Source organism: Bos taurus, chromosome 7 (genome assembly GCF_002263795.3).
Source record: "Bos taurus isolate L1 Dominette 01449 registration number 42190680 breed Hereford chromosome 7, ARS-UCD2.0, whole genome shotgun sequence".
In the NCBI taxonomy this organism is placed as follows: Eukaryota; Metazoa; Chordata; class Mammalia; order Artiodactyla; family Bovidae; genus Bos; species Bos taurus.
Genome location: NC_037334.1, coordinates 49,478,248 through 49,500,020, shown reverse-complemented (window position 1 = coordinate 49,500,020; position 21,773 = coordinate 49,478,248). Strand labels below are relative to the sequence as shown.

At 42.9% G+C, this 21,773-nt stretch overlaps 1 protein-coding gene across 15 annotated transcripts in view; it reads left to right on the top strand.

Annotated features, from left to right (window-relative positions):
- Nucleotides 1-2,412: 2,412 nt before the first annotated feature.
- The window catches only part of FAM13B (family with sequence similarity 13 member B), a 95,590-nt gene continuing 76,229 nt past the window's right edge, over nucleotides 2,413-21,773 (top strand). For 9 of the 15 annotated variants that reach the window (XM_024995199.2, XM_059888746.1, XM_024995193.2 and 6 more), the window contains exon 1: nucleotides 20,457-20,755. The gene's annotated coding sequence lies outside the window, so the exon portion shown is untranslated. Of the gene's footprint in view, nucleotides 2,574-20,456; nucleotides 20,756-21,773 lie in introns of those variants that run through there. The other 6 variants (XM_024995198.2, XM_024995185.2, XM_024995194.2 and 3 more) reach the window with 5 other exon arrangements.

The following is a 21,773-nucleotide window of genomic DNA, read 5'->3' as shown; positions in this document are numbered from 1 at the left end:
AAGCAATAGGGAAGGAAAAGGGTCCCCAGTGGGGTTTGAGTTTCCGACAAGGGTTAATTTACTCCCATGAAAGCTTTGCCAATAGTAATTTCAGCCAATGGGAACTCACCCTGATGAGGTAATGCTTTCAACCCACACTTGATTGGTTGGTCTCTTTCTTACTTGGTGTACTCCCAGAGGCTGAAAAGTGAGGCTGGTTTGTTTTAGGAATAATGTGAGCTTTTTCCTCTGGCCATTCACTCAGCTCCACTAAATCTTTCTGTAGCATGGCTGGTGCAGGGAGCTGCTGAAAACAGGTGGTGCTTACAGAAATGCTTCGAGCCACTGGGGAAAATCTCAGGTTCTCCTTCTCAAGCAATTAGATATCCTGCAACTTGAGCTAGCTCTTTTACCTGGGGCTATAGGGGTGTCTTCTAGTCTGGCCCTTTATCCCCATCTTGTCAGTGACTAGAGTTCTCAACAATGAGAATGTGAGTGAGATGAGGCTGATGCTAGACTGTGAGGAGCTGAGAGAAAAGTCAGCCCATCCTGGGACAAATATATCCCATAATGCTTGTCACACACCAACTGTGGAGCGCAGCAGTGCTTCACTTCTTAATGTTCTTTGGCTTGGGAGCAGTAGTGCTGTCTGTGAGTCAGGCTGATTGCCTCTTTAGCTCCCCCACAATGCTAAAGGGGTGAGATTAGGGAAACTGGGGCTTCTTTCCAGCCATCTCACCTCTGTCTGTTGCTTTTTACTATGTTTAGCTCCAGAAACAGACCACTCTTGGGTTTCCCTTATGGTTCAGATGGTAAAGCATCTACCTGCAATGCAGGAGACCTGGGTTCGATCCCTGGGTGGGGAAGATCTCCTAGAGAAGGGAATGGCAGCTCAAACTCCAGTATCCTGGAGTATTCCATGGACAGTGAGGCCTGGTGGGCCACAGTCCTTGGGGTCATAGAGTCGGATATGACTGAGCGACTAAGGTGCGCATATCAAGTATGGCTAAGCTCTCTGAAATTTTTCAGGGCTAACTGGTTAAGAGGAAGACATTTGTACACATGAATAGGACCCTAAAACCACATGGGGAGAAATTAGTGGGGAGAAACTTTTAAAAGAGAATTGAATCAGAACACATTCTGTGGATTTTCAGAACTGAGGCTAACAGCATTCCAAAGGTAAATGTATTACTTGGAGAGCTCTGTGGAGAGGGTAATCAATCTGATTTGAAACATAATTTTGATATAAGCATCAGTCCTCTGCTCTTTGTATTTGAGCTTCATGGAATAAGATTCTAGAGTCAGAAGGAATGAAATTTTACTCCATTTTGTTATCTAATCCTGGGAGAGTAGCTCTTTTTCTGTGACCCACTTTAACAGTCTTCAAAAAGGAGTAACAACCTGAATTCAAGGGAAGATTTTTTGAGTGAAAGGTTCCCCCTAAGTGTTTAAAAGGGTGGAGACGGCACATAAGATTCTGATAATATTCTCTGAAACACCCTGAAACTAACTCCACCTACGTCCTTATCCACAGGATAAAGGTCTTTTCCTTATCTTGCTCACCCCTCCCACCCCCAGCCATTATCCATCTTGTTAGAGACCGGACCCTCTAGATTAGATTTATCCCAGAGAACAAAGACCAGGAAGAAAAGGAAGTATAAAAAGTAGGAGACTTCCAGGTTCAATTTGCAATTATAGTATGTTTACAGAATAAAGCAGCTAACACACATGAAAGTTAACATGGTAATGGGAAGGATTACTGTTCTCAGAAGAATAGGAGCTATGTTCTATTCATTGCTAGATATTCAGTGCCAAGCCCAATGTCTGACACATAGGTTTCTTTTCTTTTTAATTTTTTTAATATTGCAAACTTTTAGTTACACAAAGTGAGACAGAATGGTTTACTGCATTTCCCTGTGGCCAGTTTCAAACTGTTACCAAGTCATTAGATAAACATTTAATTAATGTTTTTTGAAGGAAGGGATTGTTGAAATTTCTTAGATTTAATTTACCCCATCCTCCTTTTCTTTAGAAGATTATGGTCAGTATCAGAATGAACAGTAATATCAGAAAATCATATTTCCTATAGTAGTTCTCATTATGTTAATCACATCTAAGAAAAAAAAGGGCAAAAGTCTTAGGGATACTTTTCCTTCTAGGTTATTTGATTAAGGAATTAAAAAATAAACATCTTGATTTTATAAAGCACAGAGCCTCAAGCTACCTGCTACTCATGCTTATTATTAATAGTTCATCCAGCTTCAGAGTTTTAAAAATGTTTTGGCATGGGAGGTGACTGAAAATTAAACCAGGGCTGACTTGTAGGGCGATCAGCTCTCTGCTTTGACTGTGATATGGATGGAATGGGGCCAAGGTCTCCACGTTTCTTAGTGTTTCTATTTTATTTATCTTCAACCCTTGTCCTGTGGGTTCTTTATCCTTAAGGACACAGATAACAAGCTGCTGAGTCTAACATGTTTGCTTGAACAGCCTTTTGGCAGTCTTCAACTTAATTTTCCAGGAAGACCAGTAAAAAGCCCACCAGTGATCTGAATTGAGGTGATCATCCAAGATACAAGACTGTGAGTGTTTGGGTAAGTTGCTTCCCTTAGGGGTTTCTATGTTTCAGTAAAATGAGGCTTTTTGGTATAGTGATATAGCGCAGAAGGTGCAGCCTTTAGAGTAAGAGAGACCAGTGTTTGAATTTCCTCTTCATGTTTTTCATACTCTTCATCTGTAAAATGGATTATTTCAAGAAAAATATTTATTTGAAAGCACCTACTACAGTGGCTGGTACATAGCCAAGTACTCAATGTATATACTCTTATGATCAAAATGAAGAAGTTGCAAGCAGAAAAATAGGAAATGGAAATGGATAGGTAATTCACTCAATAAGAAATACAACTGGGCAGGAAGCATATAGTACTTCAACCTCACTAGTACTGTTTTTGCTCATCAAATTGAACAGAATAAGAATATATACAATGTCCATTGTTGGTGAAATTTTAAGCAAATAAGCATTTTCCTATATGTTCATAAAACCTCTTCTGAGGTACTTTTGGTAATACCTATCAAAATCTAAATGCATTACTCTTCATCTCAGCAAGTTTGTTTCTTGGTATCTGTTATATACAAATATACATGTGAGTATACAAATCTTTATTGCACTATTGTTTTTAATAGAGAAAACTGGAACAGCTTAAATTTACTAATATGGACAGATTTCTATGGAATATTATGTGCAAATATTTATATATAAAATGTATTATAGAACATTATAGTATGATCTTATTTATGTAAAGAAAAGAATGTGTGTATTTAATAAATGTGTAAAAAGAGGTCTGGGAGGATATACTTCATAAGGTTTACCTTCAGGGAAGGAAGTAAGATTAGGGAACAAAGAAAAAATTTTACTTTCTATTCTTCTACATGTTTTGAATTTTCCCAATGACTATATATTATTTTTTATTTGAAAAAATAATCTGAAAAAAGGGCAATGGTATGAATTAGACCGTCCCTCAGCCCCATGGTGAGTACTTGTTTGGATCCAACTTTAGAGATGGGTAGAGTCAAGCACTTCTTAGATCTGGAAGGGTGGGCAGAACTTGTATTTAAGAAGCAAAACTTTCTCTTTATGGTTTGGGGTTTGGATTATTGAACCACTGAACCCAAGTGACCCTTTCTGAAGACAGTAGGACTGCATGGGAGTGAGGAGACATGTTTCAGGAAACTTGTATCCTACTCAAGGTGCTCTATTAAAAAAAAAAAAAAGATAAAAAGAAACAAAGAAAGGTCTTGGGCTTCTTTGGAAGAGCTCAGCCCCTCAGAGTCCAAGACTCCTGGGCTGGCACAGAACCTTCCAAGTTCATCTGTCTTTCTGCTTCTTCACAGGTCAGCATGTCAGGCATGCCAGTTCCCTAATGATGAAATTTCTCTTCAGGTCTTAGGGAGCTTTCTGGGATTACTGGAGCCCACCAATGTCACTGTGGTTGCATGTTTAGTTCCTACCACTGTGTACAATACCTGGGTGAGAAAACGGATAGGGATAGGAGGGGTTTCTCTGGTGGCTCAATGGTAAAGAATCCACCTGACAATGTAGGAGACATGGGTTAGATCCCCGATCCAGGAAGAACCCACGTGGAGTAACTAAGTCCATGCACCACAACCACTGAGCCAACTCACTAGAACAGACCCTGATGCTGGGAAAGATTGAGGGCAGGAGGAGAAGGGGGCAACGGAGGATGAGGTGGTTGGATGGCACCACCGACTCAATGGACATGAGTTTGAGCCAACTTCAGGAGACAATGAAGGACAGGGAAGCCTGGTGTGCTGCAGTTCATGGGGTTGCAAAGTTGGACACGACTGAGTGAACAACAACAAACCTTCACCCCGCTTAAGAAGTAGAATATTATAAAAGTTGGGAAGGTCCATGGTGGGGCTGCCAGCACTGTGGTACGAACTGAGCACTGCACAAAGGTCTTTGCCAAGGTGGGGTAGATTCCTCCTGGAGGATGGGACCTTTGCCTTGGGTGTAAAGGCTCTGCTGCTGCTAGGCTGTGGGCCCACAGAGAATGATCCTTTTTCTAGTTCCCAAAGAGACCACTTGCAGGCTTCTGCAGCCCTGTTCTGGGGAATGTTCTGCCTGTGTGCTCCATATCCTCTACTAGAAGCAACAGTTATACTGAATTTTGGAGTAGTTATTCTCTTATTTTTATTTAGCATTTTATCATATGTGTATGTGGGAGTTCCCAGGTGGTGCTAGTGGTAAAGAACCCGCTTGCCAATGGAGCAGACATAAGAGACGAGGGTTCGATCCCTGGGTTGGGAAGATCCCCTGGAGGAGGGCATGGCAACCCACTCTAGGATTCTTGCCTGGAGAATTCCATGGACAGAGGAGCCTGGTGGTCTATGGTCAATAGGGTCTCAAAGAGTGGGACATGACTGAAGTGGAAGCGTGCAGTCTTACCCACTGGACAGCCAGGGAAGTCCAAAAGTATATGTATTTTTAAAAAGGCATTAACTAGTAGCATAAGGGGAGCTGAGAACCCTCTGTTCAGTCTTTGTAATTTTTTATGTAAATCTAAAATTAAAAATACTATCTTATAGTTCTGTGGCAACCAGTATCTTACAGTTCTGTGGCTCCTGGTGGCTCAGAGGTTAAAGCGTCTGCCTGCAATGCGGGAGACCTGGGTTCGATCCCTGGGTTGGGAAGATCCCCTGGAGAAGGAAATGGCAACCCACTCCAGTATTTTTGCCTGGAGAATCCCATGGATGGAGGAGCCTGGTCGGCTACAGTCCACGGGGTTGCAAAGAGTCAGACACAACTGAACGACTTCACACACACACATCTTACAGTTCTGTGGGTCCAAAAGTGTAACTTGGGTCATGCTGGGCTAAAATCATGACTCTAGGGGAAAATCTAGGAGTCTCTAGAGGAGAGTTAGACTTTGGTGGCTCAGTGGTATAGAATCTGCCTACTAAGCAGGAGATGCAGTTTCGATCCCTGGGTTGGGAAGATCCCCCTAAGGAGGGCATGGCAACCCAATCCAATATTCTTGCCTGGAGAATCCCAAGGACAGAGGAACCTGGTGGACTACAGTCCATGGGGTCACAAAAAGTTGAATGCAACTGAACAACTAAACAAGCAGAAGCAGAGGAGAATTATTTTCCTTGCCTTGCTTTGCTCCTAGAAGCTGCCCAAATTCCTTGGCTCAAGGTCCCCTTCTTCCTCAAAGCCAGCTGCTAATGTTGAGTTGAGTCAGTCCCACATCTAATCACTCCAACCTCTCTCTTCTGCCTTCCTCTTCCATTTAAATGTAAAGACCCAGATAATCCAGGATAATCTCCACATTTCTCAGTCTGTTGATTAGATACCTTTTCTCTCCTTTGCCATGTAACCTAATATATAGGTTCCAGGGAGTAAACTGTGAATACCTTTGAGGCATTGTTATTCTGCCTCCTACAACCATCTTTGTGTGCTCCTTTGTCACATGCTTGTTCTGCCCACCATCTAAAAGACTATTATTCTTTTGTTTCTTTTTTACAAATAGCTCGTTCCATATTTGTCTGAGTTGTTTTCTGAACAAGCGAAGAGAATAAATACTCTTATTGTGATATATTGACAGTGTTTGGACACAAAATGTCATTAAATATACTCTCTGGATGTTAAACTCTGGGCATTTATCAATACCTTCAAGTCTGAACTTGAAAAGCAAGTAAGGTAATTCAGATACTACCAGTTAAGCCCCCTGTTGTTTCCAACTTTTTAAGTTGCAAAATGAATACATGTAAATAAATTTTAAAAAGAGTGGAAACCATAAATGTACAGTGTGAAAAGAATTCTAAAGCAAACACATGTAGCCAGCACCCAGTTTAAGAAATAAGACATAGACAACACCTCTTCCCCAAAGTTGCCCTTGTGATTCTTGTTTATCCCTTACCACCTCCTCTCTTCTTAGAGATAAACCACTACCCACTTTTATGGTAATAAATTGCTTGCCTTTTTTTTTGTAGTTTTACCACCAAAGTATGTACCTCCAAACAATATACAGTAGTTGAGTTTTGTCTCATTTTAAACTGTATAAAAGAGTCATACTCTGTTTCTTTTGTGGTTTATTTACCTTATATATTATAAAATTCAGCCATGTTGTTATCTGTAGGTTTAAGTCTGATTCATTCATTTTTCATTGCTGTATGTATTTCATTGCATGGTCCATTCTTCTGTGGCTGATGTTTTGTGTTGTTTCTATTGGGGCTATCACAATCACTATAGCTGTGAATATTTTTTGCATATATATTCTGATATCTATATGCACATAGTTATCCAGGGTGTGCATTCAGGAGTAGAAATGCTGAGTCAGAGTTTTTTGGTCTTCAACTTTAGTGGATAATGTTAAATTTTTTTCCTGCTATCAGTGAATGACAGATTCTGTTGCTCTACGTCCTTGCCAAAACTTGGTATTATCAAACTTACTAATTTTAGCCATTCTGGTGGCTGTATTGTTGTGGCTGTATAGTTGTATTTCATTTCAATTTGCTTTCCCCTCATTATTAATATCATTAACTATTACTCATATTTATTGGCCATTTAGATTTTCTTATATGTGCAGAACCTATAAAAATATTTCTTCTGGTATAATTTTATATTGGATTGTCTGTATTTAAAATTTATTTGATTTCTAGGAGTTCTTTATATAACATGGATAATACTCCTTTTTGGGTTGAATGCTTTGTAATTAACTTTTCCAGTTCTTTGGCTTGTGTTTTCACTCTTTTTATGGGGTCACATATAATGTAGTTGAATTTATTATGCCTTTCTCTATGGTGAGAGAATTTGTCTTTAAACAATTGTGAAGACATTCTTGTATAATTATCTTTTTTGAATATTGTTTTAAAATGTTTTTATTGTGAAATATTCATATAAAAAATGCCCCAAAGATATATACAGCTTAATAATAATTTATTACAAACACCCATGTAACTACCACTCAAATCAAGAAATAAAACATTGTTGACAACCCAGACAACTCATTCTTGCTCCTCCCTTCCAAAGGAGCCATTATCATGACTTCTATGTTAGTCACTTTTTGGCCTTTTTTTTTGCTGTGCTGGGTCTTTGGTGCTGTGCGTTTGTGGCGAGTGGGGGATATTCTCTAGCTGTGTTATGTGGGCTTCGCATTGTGGTGGTTTCCTCTGTAGTGGAGCCTGGGCACTAGGGTGCTTGGGCATCATTGTCTGCGCTCTTGGGCTCAGTAGTTGTGGCACGTGGGCTTAGTTGCCCTGCAGCATGTGGAATCTTCATGGACCAGGGATTGAACCGTGTCCCCTGCATTGGCAGGCAGGTTCTTAACTAGTGGACCACCAGGGAAGTCCTAGTCTTCTTTTTTAAAAAACCTTTTTCTATCTTAGTATGTACCCTTAAAAATGATGATCCTCTAGCTTTAATTTTAAAAAATGTAGGGAGCTAATTTTTATTTAAAAAATCTTTGAAGTATAAAATACATACAGAAAAGCATTAAAATCATGACAGCTGAATAAACTGTCTCTAAGCAAATATACTTGTATGATCGCCTCCTAAATTAAGACATAGAGTATTTCCTTATGACTCCTCTCCCAATCATTGACTCTCATCCTTGAAATGTTGTTTCACTGAATTTGAAGTTGATGGCAGTTTTCTCTTAATATCTTGAAGATACATTCCAATGTCTTCTGACTTCTGCTGTTACTATTGAAAAATCAGCTGTTGGCCAAAATGTCATTTCTCTGAATATTAATTTATCTTTTCATCTGCTTAATTTTAATATCTCCTCTTTCTCTGATATCAGGAATTTTCACTATAAGATGACTTAGTATGGATTTCATTTAAATTTTTTGGCATTGAAGTTTTTCATCTTTCAGAATTTAGAATATTTATCATCAATTCTGGAGAAGGCAATGGCAACCCACTCCAGTACTCTTGCCTGGAAAATCCAACGGATGGAGGAGCCTGGTAGGCTACAGTCCATGAGGTTGCAAAGAGTCAGACATGACTGAGCAACTTCACTTTCACTTTTCACTTTCATGCACTGGAGAAGGAAATGGCAACCCACTCCAGTATTCTTGCCTGGAGAATCCCAGGGATGGGAGCCTGGTGGGCTGCTGTCTATGGGGGTCGCACAGAGTCAGACACGACTAATGTGACTTAGCAGCAGCAGCAGAATCATCAATTCTGGAAAATGTTCAGCCATTTATTTCTTTGAATACTGCCTTCCTCCATTCTATTATCTCCTTCTTGAATTTTAATTAGACATTTGTTGAATCTTACCCTATAGGGCCTAGATCTGATAGACAGAATGCCTGATAAACTATGGAATGAGGTTCGTGACATTGTACAGGAGACAGGGATCAAGACCTTCCCCATGGAAAAGAAATGCAAAAAAGCAAAATGGCTGTCTGGGGAGGTCTTACAAATAGCTGTGAAAAGAAGAGAAGCGAAAAGCAAAGAGAAAAGGAAAGATATAAGCATCTGAATGCAGAGTTCCAAAGAATAGCAAGAAGAGATAAGAAAGCCTTCCTCAGCGATTAATGCAAAGAAATAGAGGAAAACAACAGAATGGGAAAGACTAGAGATCTCTTCAAGAAAATCAGAGATACCAAGGGAACATTTCATGCAAAGATGGGCTCGATAAAGGACAGAAATGGTATGGATCTAACAGAAGCAGAAGATATTAAGAAGAGGTGGCAAGAATACACAGAAGAACTGTACAAAAAAGATCTTCATGACCCAGATAATCACGATGGTGTGATCACTCACCTAGAGCCAGACATGCTGGAATGTGAAGTCAAGTGGGCCTTAGAAAGCATCACTATGAACAAAGCTAGTGGCGGTGATGGAATTCCAGTTGAGCTATTTCAAATCCTGAAAGATGATGCTGTGAAAGTGCTGCTCTCAATATGCCAGCAAATTTGGAAAACTCAGCAGTGGCCACAGGACTGGAAAAGGTCAGTTTTCATTCCAATCCCAAAGAAAGGCAATGCCAAAGAATGCTCAAACTACCGCACAATTGCACTCATCTCACATGCTAGTAAAGTAATGCTCAAAATTCTCCAAGCCAGGCTTCAGCTATACGTGAACCATGAACTTCCTGATGTTCAAGCTGGTTTTAGAAAAGGCAGAAGAACCAGAGATCAAATTTCCAACATCCGCTGGATCATGGAAAAAGCAAGAGAGTTCCAGAAAAACATCTATTTCTGCTTTATTGACTATGCCAAAGCCTTTGACTGTGTGGATCACCACAAACTGTGGAAAATTCTGAAAGAGATGGGAATACCAGACCACCTGACCTGCCTCTTGAGAAATCTGTATGCAGGTCAGGAAGCAACAGTTAGAACTGGACATGGAACAACAGACTGGTTCCAAATAGGAAAAGGAGTACGTCAAGGCTGTATATTGTCACCCTGCTTATTTAACTTATATGCAGAGTACATCATGAGAAACCCTGGACTGGAAGAAACACAAGCTGGAATCAAGATTGCCGGGAGAAATATCAATAACCTCAGGTATGCAGATGACACCACCCTTATGACAGAAAGTGAAGAGGAACTCAAAAGCCTCTTGATGAAAGTGAAAGTGGAGAGTGAAAAAGTTGGCTTAAAGCTCAACATTCAGAAAACAAAGATCATGGCATCCGGTCCCATCACTTCATGGGAAATAGATGGGGAAACAGTGGAAACAGTGTCAGACTTTATTTTTTGGGGCTCCAAAATCACTGCAGATGGTGACTGCAGCCATGAAGTTAAAAGACGCTTACTCCTTGGAAGGAAAGTTATGTCCAACCTAGATAGCATATTCAAAAGCAGAGACATTACTTTGCCAACAAAGGTCTGTCTAGACAAGGCTATGGTTTTTCCTGTGGTCATGTATGGATGTGAGAGTTGGACTGTGAAGAAGGCTGAGCGCTGAAGAATTGATGCTTTTGAACTGTGGTGTGGAGAAGACTCTTGAGAGTCCCTTGGACTGCAAGGAGATCCAACCAGTCCATTCTGAAGGAGATCAGCCCTGGGATTTCTTTGGAAGGAATGATGCTAAAGCTGAAACTCCAGTACTTTGGCCACCTCATGCGAAGAGTTGACTCATTGGAAAAGACTCTGATGCTGGGAGGGATTGGGGGCAGGAGAAGGGGACGACAGAGGATGAGATGGCTGGATGGCATCACTGACTCGATGGAGGTGAGTCTGAGTGAACTCCAGGAGTTGGTGATGGAAGGGAAGGCCTGGCGTGCTGCGATTCATGGGGTTGCAAAGAGTCAGACACGACTAACCAACGGAACTGAACTGAACCCTATCCTTCACGCATCTTAACTTCTTATATTTTCCATTTCTTTGCTTCTCTGTGTTATATTTTGAAATTCTTCAGACGTATTCTTTGGATCCCGTAATCTTCCAGAAAACAAATTCTTCCTTCAGCTGTCAAATCTGATAGTCAAGTTGTCCTTTGAGTTTCTGCTTCAATTGCCATTTAAAAAAAATTTCTGTAGGTTCATTTGGCTCTTTTCAAATCTGCCTGATCAAGTTTGATAGCTTATTATTGCCTCATTATCTTTATTTCATTTAATTCCTTTAACAATATTAATAAAGGAAAAACTTTCTCTACTCTTAACACTTTTGACACTAAACATATGGGTTTTCTGCACAAAATAATTCTTCAGTTCTCAGCAGACATCAACTGGGTATCCTATTAACACTACCTGGAGTTAACACAAACTTCATAGGTTAAAGGCTCAGTCCCACAAGATTGCTCACCTCCCTTCAGATACCAGTCACAAGTAGTGGCTCCTCAAGTTACCCACACTTTTGTCTGAATTGGCTACAAATGAGCGGTTCCCATGACCCGCTTCTCAAGTTTAATAATTTTCTGCAATGGCTCATGTAAACCAGGGAAACACTTTATTTTCTATTACTGGTTTCTTATCAGGGATATTTTAAAGGATGCACATGAACAGCCAAATGAGGTACATAGGGTGAGATCCAGAAAGCTCTTGAACTTAAGAGATTTTGTTCCTGGGGAGTTGGCAGTATACCATTATCCCAGCTCATTAATGCATCCACCAACCCAGAACTTCACCAAATCTTGTTCAAGAGTTTTTATAGAGCTTAATTTCCAGCTCCCCTCCCTCACAGGAGGTCAGCTGTAGGGTTGAAAGTTCCAACACTCTAATCATTTGGTCTTTCTGGCATCAGCCCCATCCTGAGGCTATAGGGGCCCACCATAAGTCATGTAATTAGCATAAACTCAGAGATGATGAAAAGGGAGTTGTTACAAATAACACGGAGGCTTCCCTGGTGGCTTAGACAGTAAAGAATCTGCCTACAATGCAGGAGACCCAGGTTCGATCTCTGGGTCGAGAAGACCCCTTGGAGAAGAGAACGGTTACCCACTCCAGTATTCTGGCCTGGAGAATTTCATGGATTTCACAGCCTCTTTGACCTCGTCTAGGCTGAGTAACACATCCCCATTCTCCTTAAGGGGGGATACCCCATCGTCTTGCCCTTATATCACATTGGAAACCTCCCCTAAACTAACACCTCCACAAAACTGAAGAGCTATGTCCTCAACGGGAGGTGATTTTCTGGGTCACACAGGTAGTTTGAAATTCTCACCCCCACCTCCCACAACAGTATGCTTGCAAACTTGTTCAGGAATATCCAGAGGAGAGTTCTTTTTTCCTATTCCATGCACAGTTAAAGTGGAGACAGTCAGGTATCCTTTCCCTTTCCCTCTGTGAAAGTGAAAGTCGCTCAGTTGTGTCCGACTCTTTGCGACCCCACAGACTATACAGTATGGAATTCTCCAGGCCAGAATACTGAAGTGGGTAGCCTTTCCCTTCTCCAGGAGATCTTTCCAACCCAGGGATCAAACCCAGGTCTCCCACACTAGGTCAGGTTTTCTCCCTCAATCTCCCATCGAGGACATAGTTCTTCAATTTTGTGGAGGTGTTAGTTTAGGGGAGGTTGCACTCCAGTACCCTTGCCTGAAAAATCCCATGGATGGAGGAGCCTGGTGGGCTGCAGTCCATGGGGTCGCTAAGAGTCAGACACGACTGAGCGACTTCACTTTCACTTTTCACTTTCATGCATTGGAGAAGGAAATGGCAACCCACTCCAGTGTTCTTGCCTGGAGAATCCCAGGGACAGGGGTGCCTCGTGGGCTGCCGTCAATGGGGTTGCACAGAGTCGGACACGACTGAAGCGACTTAGCAGCAGCAGCAGCACTATAACACTTCTCCCCTGCTTACACAATTTAGTTTCTCTCTCACTAGGAAAGGCTAAAATAAGGGTATAAGGCAAATCGTTACTCCCTTGTCTTTAATGGAAAAGACCAGTCAGGTGTAAACTATAAAAATGTGGTTGCAGTTTGATTGCAATGTGCAAATATTTGGGCTATCAGTTTGCCACAGAAGGTGTGGTCCTCATGAAAGGAGTTTGAGGAGCCAGGCTGGTCAGATGGTATGAAGGCTCAAAAATGTAAGGCCTCTAAGGAAGAGGTAGGGTATGCAGTATGGGAAGACCTTCCTACTTGAGTTTCTGGCTAAAGGGGCAACAGAAGGCCCCCGGTATTGTAAAGGCCCCAGTCTTTTTTCTTTCCTTTATGTGGATGTAGGGAGAGGGAAGAGGAGAAAGGAATATTCTTTATTTTTTCCTTTTTAAACAATGAAAGTTCCAATTGTGGAAAGAAAATCTAGTTGACTATAGGAATTTAATCAAGAAACCAAAACAATGTAGTCTTATAGATGATGATCTCAGTGACTTATACAACTGTCATATACTGAACTCTGAGATATCAGGCCAAAAATGTGGACTTGGCAAAGATGAGAGTTACTGTCAATTGTTCCAGCTCCCCAAACTGGATGGCATCAGTGGCTGTGTGAGTGATACAGAAGTTCAAATCAACATCATGCTAACTTCGGTTCTATTCTGAAAACATTCTATTTCAGATATATGTAAAAGGAAGCTTTTTCAGGGCAGAGATCATGGTTATATCCCGCAACACAGTGCCTGGTCTTTAATAGTTGCTCAGGAAATATGTGGTGAATAAATAAATGCACAAAGGTTACTCTGGGTTGCTAAGATCAGAACAGTATTTGCCATTATTTTGGATTTGGCGTGGGATTCGTACACCCTGGAACAGTTTCTTCTTTTTTCAGCTAGTAACATTTTTTTTTGTTTATGAAGAACAAGCATACTTGCACACTGGCACAGTGGTCCTGGGGAAAGGGGCACAGACAGACTTCCACTGTATTCTTTAGACGACCCAGCAATACCACTCTCTAATGGTGAGTGCTTCTTTATCAGAAGATTTAAATTTTCTTGGGGGAGAGGGGAGAGGTTTAGCCTTTTCTTTTTTTCCCAGCAGAGATGAATACTTCAAGAACAAAAGAATGAATTGGCCAAGTTTGATTGAATTTGATGGCATTTTACTGCTCTGGGGGAGTCAGGGTAGTTACAACCTCATCTCCCTGTGCAGTAGCTGTTCCCACACACAAAACTGCAAGTATCTTCTCATTCTTATCTACATGTATGTCTAATTCTCTTAGTGGGCACTGTAAATATGCTTTTAATTAGGGAGGAGGTGTGCTTGTATTTATTGTAATTCTCAAGGTACAAAAGATGTAAAAACAGTATCAAGAGTTTGGGAGTTTTGGGTGGTGCTTGGTTTTCATTTAAAAATAAACAGACAAGTATTTAGCGACTTCTGCTAAGGAAAATTTCCACAGAGGGCCTCATCCCTGACAATAAAAACCCAGATATGGTGGCAAAACATTTCCAGACACTTCTTTAGGTCTCTGAAAACAGTATAGGAGAGAGGAGTCAAAAACCTGTAGTATACGCTTTTATGTATGCCAATTTATTTCAGTATTCTTCTTCCTGTTCTACCAATGGGGCTGTAAGGTACGTTTAGGTTAAGCACCTTGACCAGAGTCACATGACTAGTAAGGACAGGGCTAGAACTCAAATGTAGGTTTTCTTATTACAAGGTCAATGGTGTTATTCCAAGGCCAACATTCGTAAGTATTCAATGTTTGTTGTGTCCATTTATAAATAATATCACTGGTAGGGGAGAAGATGATTGGACATGTCTCCCTGGGTCTTGCTGGCTAGTGTGGCTCAGTTTCTTAAGACCATTGTACTAAAAAAGATGATAGCAGCCTTGACTGAACAAATGTTAATTGATATGATAGTACTCAAATAGCCTTGGTCAAAGATGAGATCAGTAAGGGTGAGGAGGGCACCTGAATAATGAACGTTTCCTTATTGATAGCACAAGAGATGGACTCAACATCTTGCTACATCTAAAAGAGCCAAATTTAATCAAACTAATCCAGGTAGGGTTGGAACGGTAGGCAGGAAAGAAGACCATTTGCATTCGCTTTGAGTAATAAGGGTATCTGTTGTAAAGTGACTACAGAGAGCTACTCCCTGACTTCAAGTCTCATCTCAGTGACACTGGTGACATGGGGGAGGCACACATGCTGAAGTCTTCCTGCGTATCTAGGACATGGTCTGGGGTTGCAGGAAATATATTTCTTTTATAGGGATGTGACCCATGACTTGACTTCTGAGAAGCATAAAGCCTCTGATTAGACCAGCTGGGTAAAATGTTTGATTCCTTGGGCTATAAAAGTCATCTTGCAAAGAAATAACTAAAAAAACAAAAAAACCCCCCAAAACTCAACTCAAGTAATAATTTTCCTGGCAGGCCTAACCTTCAGGAGAAATCTTGGAAATATACCAGTCACTTCTTATCTTGGCCAAACAGCTATCTGAAATGCTGTTTCTAACACTAGTTATATATTAAATTGTGACCTCTACCCCTACCAGTAAAGCATTTGTAGGAGAAATGAAGAAAAAGTGATATAATCTTAAAGTAGTCTCTTAGTGACTGCCAAATGTAGACATTCTATTTGTTATAAGATATTAAATCTGAAGTTATGTTATCAGTCAGATGATTCTTTGTTGTGGAGAAGGCTGTCCTGTGTGTGGTTAGGATGTTCAGCAGCATCCTTGACCCCCATCCACTGGATGCCAAAAGTACTTCCCAGGTTTTTTCCCCCCAATAATTTATTTATTTATTTATTTATTTTATTTATTTTTCCCCCCAATAATTAATTTATTTATTTATTTTGTGCTGGGTCTTCGTTGCTACTCCCACGCTTTCTCTGGCTGCAGTGAGTGGGGCTACTCTTTATTGGGGTGCATGGGCTTCTCTCTCTGGTGGTTTTTCTTGTTGGGGAGCATGAGCTCTAGAGCATGGGCTCAGTAGTTGTGGTGCAAGGACTTAGTTGCTTCACAACATGTGGAATCTTCCCAGGCTAGGGACTGAATCTGTGTCCCCTACATTGGCAGGATTCTTATCCACTCACCACCAAGTAAGTCTGAGTACCTCCTGAGTTTTGACAACCAAAAACATCTTCAGACATGGCCATAAAAATTATCCCCAGTTGAGCACTACTGCTTTAACCAAAGCACTGGAGCTTGTGGTAAAGAATCTGCCTGCCATTGCAGGAGACTCAGGAGACATGGGTTTGATCCCTGAGTTGGGATCCTTTGGGAGTAGGAAGTGGCAACCCATTCCAGTATTCTTGCCAGGAAAATCCCATGGACAGAGGAGCCTGGTGGGTTACAGTCCATGGGGTTGCAAGGAGTCAGGCATGACTGAGCATGCTTGCACCAAGGTATTGCAGAGAAAAAAAACCTCTTTCCTCCCCTCCAAAAAAACTCTAAAGTGAATTCTGAAATGGACTATCCCTAGAAATGAGAGGATTCAGACAAAATTACGAGATGAATCTAAAAACTCACAAGTTGTGAAAGGTCAGGGGAGACTTACTGAGTGTTGTTTTGGAGACTGTTGCTGGTATGCTATGACTCTTAGCATAGATGCCTGCCTGCCTCTTACCTCAAGCTAAGTGAGAGGGATCTTCAGTGGAACTACTCAAAGTACTTGAGCTGTGTCTCTAGCGGTTAAAGGAAGCATGGTAGACTTGTGGTTGTCTCCTGCCTGAAAAATAGAGGACAAGAGACAGGCTGGGCTGACAGCTGGGCTGGTAGCTGTTCTGGCAGCAAAGAGGAACGCTGAAACTGCACTGGAATTAGCCTATTTTTCCAAGTTTGTTTGGGCAAGAAGTACGTGAGAGCTTCATGTGGACCAGGTGTGTGGACCTTACAAAGTTGGACTAGCCTAAACAGTGCCATCAGAAAAAAGCTCCCCCTCCTCCAGACACCTTACTTCTATTTGAATGGAAAATACTCCCACTAATTTGGTTTGGACCAAACACTTTACTGCCACCTACTGGAAAATTGTCAAAATAAATATACAAATCCACAAGGATGATGTGAATGGCATTCCCTCCGGTAAGAAGTGTATAACCTTGCACAATGTGGGGTGGTCCCAGAGCCACTTACAAATGGGCCAGTGTAAGAGCTACCTTAGATCCTACCTGACAGGGTCCTAACTGAGAAAAACAGTTTCAAGAGACAAGAAGTTGGAGGTGGGCTTCCATGGTGGCTTAGATGGTAAAGAATCTGCCTGCAATGTGGAGACCCAGGTTCGCTTCCTGGGTCAGGAAGATCCCTTGGAGAAGAGAATGGCTACCCACTCCAGTATTCTTGCCTGGAGAATTCCATGGACAGAGGAGTCTGGCAGACTACAGTGCATGGGGTCCAAAGAGTGGGACACGACTGAGTGACTAACATTCACTTTTACCAGATTCTTAGGGATGGAAAGAGAGAGTAAAGAACTGCCAGAATAAAACGCTTTTGTTCAGATCAAGGTTACTGTGATAACCACCAAAGAATGGAGATGGTAGTGGTTTCTGAAAACCATCAAGCATCCATTAGAAAAAAAGGCAGCTTTAATCACCTGCCAGGCCCAGAGTGTGAAACCACCACATGGAAGTAAAAGTTACAGATTTTCCTGCTACCCAATCTTTCCTCTCTCTTCTTCCCTTTCTTGGTTTGTAAGCTGGGAGAGAACAAGAAAGACCAGGCATAATGCCTCTGCAGGGCAAGCAGTGAGCCAGCTATCCTAAGACCGAAAAGATTCACTCTTTTGTGACTCAATGACCACAAGACTTTCTATTCCTAATAGGAACCACAGAACTCATGGAATCTGAGTCAGGTATATGACAGATCGACTCCACTGCACAGGTTTAAAGGGATGATGAAATTTAAAAAGAAAGCTCTTTTGTTCTGTTTTTTAAAGTTATACCCCTAAACTCTGTATGTTGAACATATTGATTACTTAAAGTAGGATCTGGAAAAGATATCTTCCAAGGACATGCTCTTGAGTTTTATGGGGAAAATGGTCTTTGAATCAGTTCATTTGTTGACAGCCCATACTTTGGGAGTAGGGCACATGAGCATGCAAGGGACTCTCTGTCATCTGGGAGCTTGCAGTCTTGGGTTTCATACTCAGAGTAATGTAACTATTAATGTCAGTTATGTCAACAAGAGCCTGTGTTGCATAGGCAGAGCAGGTTCAGGAGGGTTTTTACTCTAATGATTTCCTCTCCTATGAATTTTTTACTCACTTATGATTAAGCTTTAGAAGCAATCATGTTGCCCCCGTTCTTCAAGCATGGAATCACAGGTAAAGCTTCCATTTAAGATATTTAAAGAGAGGTGCAAGACTGAATGCATATAGGCTGCATCTTGATTGGGCTGCTTTGAAACCAGAATCTGCCTGGCCCTCAATTTGGCAGATTCAGACACTTATATTTCAATTTACTCAGGCTAAATTAGGCTCTGGGAATTTAATTTGGATAAGACAACTTCATAATTCACCCCAATGAATGGAAGTTGATTTATGAACCATGATGTGAATATACTGAGAAAAACTGTATTGCTAGTGTCACTAGTACCAGTCATGTGCTTTGGACAATTGCTTCTTACTGGGTTTGTTGATTTAGTTGAGATTTCCTAAGTGATGGGAAGATTACCTGATGAGTGTGGAATCAGAGCATGGGTATTTGTGTGTTCTTAAAGGCTAGCTTTAACTTGTTTATTAGGATACAAACTCAATGACAGGGCTCTTATTTTCTGATGTATTCTAAGAGACTAGAATATAATAAGCATTCAGTATTTGTTGAGTGAGTGACTGAATCTGACCTAAGTTTTTTTAAACTGTTCTGTTAATGGATGGGTTATTGGTCCTGGTCATTAAAATCATAGCCTCTCTCCTAGACAGAGAGCCCACTGCTGCTGCTGCTGCTAAGTCACTTCAGTCGTGTCAGACTCTGTGCGACCCCATAGACGGCAGCCCACCAGGCTCCCCCGTCCCTGGGATTCTCCAGGCAAGAACACTGGAGTGGGTTGCCATTTTCTTCTCCAATGCATGAAAGTGAAAAGTGAAAGTGAAGTCGCTCAGTCGTGTCCAACTCCTAGCGACCGCATGGACTGCAGCCCACCAGGCTCCTCTGTCCATGGGATTTTCCAGGCAAGAGTGCTGGAGTGGGGTGCCATTGCCTTCTCCCAGAGAGCCCACAATACATTCTTATTCAGATTCTGCAGGTTCTAGACTCTTTATGGACCCCACCCCTCTCTTATGACAGCATCAGTTGGGCATGTGACACTTAGGTGACAGATGGTTTATTTTACTCTAATGAAATTTGGGAGCCACCCTGTTCTTTATAACACATTTACAGATCATCTCACAGAGTGACTTTTCTTTTTTGTTGTTCCTTTTTTTTTCTTGGCCAATCTTGTTCCAAGTTCTAAGAGGTTTCTTCTTTTACATTTTCTGGGTTTCTGACTTCCAGCTCAGGCAGGTAGGGTAAAACTGAATTGTAGTGGTTTATATTTTCACAGGGGCCTCTCAGATGGCTCAGTGGTAAAGAATCTACCTGCCAATGCAGGAGATGCAGATTTGATCCCTGGATCAGGAAGATCCCCTGGAGAAAGAAATGGCAACCCACTCCAGTATTCTTGCCTGGGAAATCCCATGGACAGAGGAGCCTGGTGGGCTACAGTGCATGGGGTCGCAGAGTCCGACACGACTTAGCGACTAAACATTTTTACTGACACCCAGAGTTCTTTGTGCAGGCGTGGATCTACCTACCGGCTATCAAGGAATCTAAAGGCAGAAAACTGCGTTTTACTCAAAGCCCTTAACAGACTAAAGCAAAAAAAAAGAGAGAGAGAGAGACCGGCTGAATATTCATACCTTTGTGAAGGCGGTATGAAGGAAGGAACTGCACGGTCGATCTGGGTGGCTATGCAAGCAAGTCCAGATTCCCTAGGCTCAGAGAGCTCCTCATTCTTTCTGCCTTTCAGCTTTGCCTCTCAAATTCTGGATCAGTATAGGAAACTCTATGTAAGCATATGGTCTCTCGACTTTCATATTCCCCGATGCTTTCGGCACCAAAGGCATCTATATTATCTCTGGAGTCTAGGTCGTGTCCTTAGGTGAAGAGAAAGGGTGCGGGCGGACAAAGTCCCCAGTTTAATCTCCATCGCTGAGAAAGAGAACGTGAGTCACCGCTTCAATTTGCCCGGAGGTTTTCTGTTCAAGACTCCGCGCTCCTCACCTAGATAAGGGTACCCGGGTTTTTCTGGTTTCCTGCAAAGTGGCATGTTCCCTCTGCAGAGACCAGGAGTGACCTCGGGCTGCGGAATTTGCCCTTCATGACTCCTACGTCCCCTCCCCACTTTCCTCTTCTTTCCAACCTCTCCAGACTGAGGACCCCTAGACATCTCCCTCGGGTCCGCGCCCTGCTTCTCAACTCTTAACTCAGGGCCCAAATTTGGAGTGAGGGAACCCCCTTCACCCCCTACCCGGGCTCTTAAGTGCACAGACTTCAGAACTGCACCCAGCGTCTGTGGGGGGGGGGGTCCCCAGCTTTCACTGCGCACTCGCCCCGCCCCCGCCCGCGGGCCCGCCCCGCCCCCTCCCACGCACGTCACGTCCGGCCCGGCCCCAGCCCGCCCTGCGCCCTGCGCCCTCCGCCCTCCGCTCTCCTCCGCTTGCTGTTAGGGAGGCTCTGCGCCTCAGTCGCTGCCTCCGTGGCCGCTCCCGCCCCGTCTTCCGCGTCTCCGCCGCCGCCACGGCCGGGGGCATCCGGGGGTCGCCTACCGGGCTGGCCCCGAGCCACAGTCGTCGCCTCAGCCTCCCGCCAGTGGCCGCCACAGGAAGAGGCTCGCCGGTCGCGGAGTCACTTGGGGCCTCAGTTCTCGCCCTCTTGCAGTCGCCGCAGGTCCTGGAGAAGCGGCCGCGGCCGGGGAACGGGGCGTCGCGGTTCCAAGGGTAGGTGAACGGGCGGGTACCCCTATCTGCGCATGCGCCGGTCCCGTAGCCGCGGCCCTCACCCCTCTGCCGCCCCCCGGCGCCGTGTCCCACTCGCGCTGGGTTCTAGGGCTTTGCCCCTCTTGGTGCGTGGGAGACCGGGCAGAGCCCTAAAGGTGCGTCATTCGTAGAGAGGGCCCCCTTTCTCCTCTAGCAAAATACGGTGAAGCTGTGCCCCTGGCTTCCAGGGGGTGTGGCAGTCTTCGATATTTTCAGCCGCTGCGGTGCGCGTGAGCGGGTGTGAGTTCTCACCTCCTAGCTCCCGCTAAGTGGAAGCCACAGCTACCTACGCTTGTTTGCTAGCCTCCCCTGCACACCGGACCTGCGCCGCCTCCCTACCCTTTTCCTTCGTGCTGGGCAGTGAAGTTGATGCAGAAAAAAAAAAAGTGTGGTTTAATCCGGGCTCTATTGCGCCCCTTTTTAAGATCACGTGAGATGAGTGGTTGCTTACTTCCTTAAATCGTTCGAGAATATAGCCAAAATTGGGCTGTTGGTGCACTGGGGACTTGTCTAGAATGCACTCTGCATAGACCAGGCTAGGGAGGGTATAGCACTGTCTCAGGGCGCCTGGTTTCCTAGATAAGGTAGTGGGAAATTCAGTCAGTTGACACACTTGCCCAGTGGGAAGTTGGTATACTTCAATTAAATGTCAATTAAAAACCAAACTGACATTTCATTCGGCTCCCCATTATGCCGTCTGATCATTGAAAAAAGTACCTACGATTGGGCACTTACCTTATTTTCAAGTTGATGATAATCTAAAAATGGCAACTGGGACCTCAGTAATGCAGATTACGAAGGCTAAATAACTGAGGTGCACTTACCTTAAAAGGCGGGCATTAAAGGGTGGTGTTGAATTACTGACTTTCTGGGTTAATGTGGGGCTGTGTCTTCAACTTTCGTTTTTGTAACCTTGCATGCAATACTTGATGGCCTGGGTGTCTCTCAGGTACTGTGCTTTTAGTAAGTGCCCGTACTT